Here is a 4,859-nt window from a genome sequence, read left to right as displayed (position 1 = left end):
GTATTTAACTTTACTTTCTACCAGCAATTATTTTGACAGAACAGGTGGAACATTTTTCTCATGATGAAATGAGACTCCTCAGACATTCCCATGGTCATGCAGGGACTTTTTGGGGCTGATCCAGATGCCTCACGCTGGGCCAGCCGTCTCCAGCCGAGCTGTGAACCGCAGGTGAAAGTCGCAGGAAACAGGTGCCTCCTCCTCCCACCAGGGTGAACAGAATAGCAGACTGAGCATCAGTTACACCAATCGCTGTCTATCAGAGTGGAACCCGTATTGATTAACAAGGCTGATAGACTCGGCGGCCCCAGCCACCAACTGTCGACTACGCCTCCCGCCTTCTGTGTGCAACGGCGATAGTGGGTTTAGGGTTACGAGCTGGCCCCCTGCATACCAAATTTAAAGGGGTGGAAATGGAATTACTGCATCTGTTTGGAAGTCAATTTCTGCATTCTCCGGGCTACCACTCCTCTATCTAACATCCCGTCTTGCCCCCCCCCTGATTCTCCCAGGGCTCTCAAAGTTCATGACGCCAAAGAAAAAGGCGAGGGGGGGGGGGGTTCTCACAGAGTTACTGAGGCGTGCTGTGAAACCCAGAAATGTTTGTCTTTGTAACCTCCTCATGGGAAGTTTGGCCTTGTGATACTCTCAAACTATCCTTCCTGTAACATCACATGCTAAATTTCAGTTGATTAACACTGGCTTGTGCCATTATGGTGACACACAGCTCAAAATAATACCTCTCTTGCTGCCTAAAATAGCATTTTACAGAAGTTACAGTTATTACAGTTCAAGCACAAACCTTTAAACAAAACAGAATTAAACCAAAAAAGCAAACACATTAGATCAAAAAAGAAATATAAGCTAAAAGCTTGAGTAGTTTTTTGAAAATGTCAATTGCAATCTATGATCTAATGGTAAGAGGTTACCTATATACACTGGGGACACTCCGGACACACTGGTCAGCTAATGTGACAGATTGTAAGGGCAACACAGACCAGCGCCAGTCCAAACCACAGCACAACTTTGATGGTTTCGTGATGAATGTCATTGTGGGATGATGTACGTCAACTCATCAGGATACTGTCCTATTTCCAAATGTTGGAACACCCACTATCCAAAAAAGCAGTTTTAATTACATTCTCTGACCTGCTACCGCACCTTGACTTCATCCTCTCATGTTTCGGTGTATGCATCTGGCATTAAATGATGTGATGCTGACTGCTAGAAGTGCCACCATCCTCCTATCTTTCCCTAATGGCAGCTGCTCTGCTGGAAGTTAATGGAAGGAAGGAGAGACGTTTGCTTCATCCAACTTGTCGCACAATTTTGTACCACTTCAAAAACAGATGCAAGCCAGAGAAGGAAATTAAGCCCTCAAGAGGTTTTAGCAGCTATATTTCAAACTCGCCAAATGTATTCCTGTGCAGATTCTTAAACAGAGTGAATGACATTGCTTTAGATACAATCACCTTAACACATCAAAATAAGTCTTGATTTCCCACAGTCGCCATTAACCAACCTGACCCAGTTTCATTGAACCCCACAACTCCTCCTGAATATCTTTCTGAAGCAGGCAATTAAATAAATACTTAAATAAAGTGTCGCCTCAGTCCCCAGGGTAATTTAGTTGATTTAGAACTTCATGTGTGTATCGTAGAAGAGGCCTGAGTGTAATTAGATCTGATATATAACTTCAAGATAAGACGTGGAGGCCCCCTTGACTTCTGAAGATGTTTACTTTGCTTAAGTTTGGACGCAGTCTTTCAGACGCCACCCTTGATCTCGGAGGGAACGTTGCTGTCACCGAGTTCTCACTGGACGGATAAATAATCAGTGTATAAATAACTAAATGAAAAGTTTAAGAAAAATCTGTGCATCCATGTTGGGAAAAATATGCAATGATTGAATCCATTCTGATGATAACTCACTTAACACAGCTTTTTTTTTTCCTAGCCAGAAACCTGACTAATTTTTACTTACTTTCTCAGCAGACAGTGTTTTTCTATCTCTCATTATGGCGATGAAGTCTTTAATTTTCTGGCCATGGCCGGGGGAAATTTGATTTCCCTGTCATGTGTGTCCATTTTGGCGCTCCTGGTCAGTGATGGATGGAGGATTCCTCCCTTCCTTCCTTCCACAGGTTAGATTCCTCTGCAGTTAGCTGTGTGTTTACTTAAAGACCAACTACTAATCAGCCTGAGGTAGGATGTGAGGCTTAAAGCAGTCACCCTTGACAGCACGCGTACACACACACACACACACACACCCCTGACAGTGTCCCTCTGTTGACAGAGTGTGTGTATTGTATTGGCTCACCTTCCTTCCGCTCATTAACCAGAGCAAACAGTGACACAAAACCCTCCCATCCAATCAGTCTACTGCTGGGCCGGATCATGACAGCCAGGTCTGTTAACCAACCTCCTGACACCAAACACACACACGCGCATACACACACACTCTAAGCCGGTAGATAAGAGCTAAGAGGTCTAAAATATAAAATAGGCTTATATGTACTGAAGATCCCCAGAACTAACATCCAGTTACACAAACATTTGCTGGAGGAAGAGCTAATCTGTTTCATTTTAACATACGGCCATAGTGGGGAAAAAGAACATTTTATTGGCTGAAGTCCAGTGAAAAAGGTAGGAGATAAGACAAAACCAAGGTAATGTTATGAAGCCTGACACTCTTGTTACTAAATGAAAAATTAGAGATAAAGTTGAAAATGTACCAGGTAATTAAAGGGATACAAAGAATATTTTTCATGACTTTTGTAAGGTCTGCAGATAAAGGTATCAAACAAGTGAGTGTAGAGGATTATAGGGTTTCACTTTAGTGTATTTAGAACTCTGTTTCCAGAAAATTAAGTTTTTGAGTGTTAAAATTAAATTAAAAATTTCAGTTTTCTTTTAATTGAATGCTTTAAGGGCAGCCTTCATTGTGTTGTGGTGGTGGCAGAATGTCAGCAATAAAGATCTTTAAAATAATCTGCCTTACTAGGTATTGCTGGGTGTTTCAAATCAAATGAATTGAATGATGTAGATGTAGTTAAGCACTGGGACAACTTCAAAGGAAGTCCATGCAACAAAGGTGTGGTATTATTAACAAAAACGGCTAAAAACCATGATGAAAGTTCAACAAAAAGAACAAAACCCACAGCCAGCTGCCACCTTCTCAGCTTCTACAGACAACACTAGCGTTTTAGCTTCTCAGCCTCACTTGAACTGGAATCTACCATCTGCTCAGGTACGGATGGGGTTGACTTATACAGGTGCAAGCATTTAAAGAATATACAATTACAAACCAAATAGTAATTTAAGATACTAAGTTATTGCCGACACCTGGATTTAGCCATGGGCATGCACAAGCACAAACAAGTGCACCAACTTTAATAGAATTATATCTGCTGAATAACAGTTTTAACCCTCCTCCCACAACTTGCTGGTGCCCAGTGCTTGGAGCTAATCATACACACCTGTTTTCAATATCACTGAATGAGCAGATGATTTACATCAACAACCATTATCCCTTTTAATAGATCATAACCCTAAGGAACACAAATAAAACTACTCGACTGAGAGGGAAATTCCAGTTTCACTCAATTTGGGTCATACTGTTATAGCTTAAGGCTCAAGGTTTAATCACTAATAGTAACAATTTACTCATTGGGTTAATTGGCGAAATATGGGAACACAGCAACACTGTTAAAAGAAGTCCAACGGTAAGAAACTCAAGCAATCAGAGAAGTTTTAAACAACACCTGGTTTGGTGTCTTATGAAAATAATTTGTTTTAACCTTCAATCAACCTGAGTTATCTTTTCAACAACCATTTGTAAAACTTGACTGATAGTAAAGTTATTCCAAAACCCCATGGACAATTACTGATTTAATACACAAAAAAATAAACTTGGGAAACATTGGCTCGATGAGAGGAAAGGTAATGGCAAGTGAATATGTTCTAATATAAGTGTTTGCTTTTCTCAGGGGGTGAAACCAGCTGCCAAAGTCTGACCATTTGTCTCCGTTTGTCTCCTACACCCTGCATAATCCCTCCACACTGTATAGTTTAAATTTGGAGGGTGCCAGCCCCGCACTGATGGTGTTAGCGTGAGCCTTTCTAAATTGCCACTTGTTCCCCCGGCGTCATTAAGGCCCCGGAGCGACAGGAGGCCTGTTCTTAAATTGCTGCCACTGGAAACAGCAGCGGCATGTTTATAATTACGCTCTTTCTTCGGCAGCGATGACGTCTTCTTCGTGGTAAACATGCTCATTCGGCCGGGCTCTGGTCCTGCACAGACCTGAGGATTCATTAAGCCTCAGAGCTCGGTTAACTCCTTGGCTGTGTTTTACGAGCGTCTTTCACCTCAGAGGGAGCTTGTCATCGAGGCCGCTCTGAGGGTAGGAACAGTGACGAGGTGGGAAATGTACCCCTGTTGAAAGCCATTAGTGTTCCATTAGTGTTTGGCCTTCAGGAGTGAGCTGTGGCAAACGGAGGTGACACACTGCACCTTTCTCCATCTGAATGCTGAGCCATGTGTGTCAGAGGTCATTTTAAACAAATTAGCTCTGTTCTTGATTGAGGCGTGTGTAATTAAACAAAGCATAAGTTGTTCTAGGACTATTTAAAGCTCTTTTTGAATTATCAATGTATATATTTTTACCACATTAAAATATACACCATACTCAGATATTTTTAATCATGATTATATGATCACGATTATAATAAACAATGTTAACTTTTCCTTAAATCTTTTAACTAAACTACTATTTTAAGGTCAACAGTGAACTTTCAGGCTGAATGTGGCTTGTCACACACACACACCAGACATTTCTGATGTTCTTGTATTCTTCTTTT

Source organism: Morone saxatilis, unplaced genomic scaffold, assembly GCF_004916995.1.
Source record: "Morone saxatilis isolate NCDOM2014 unplaced genomic scaffold, NCSU_SB_2.0 Contig23, whole genome shotgun sequence".
Taxonomy (NCBI): Eukaryota; Metazoa; Chordata; class Actinopteri; family Moronidae; genus Morone; species Morone saxatilis.
Note: the sequence above shows the minus strand (reverse complement) of the source record.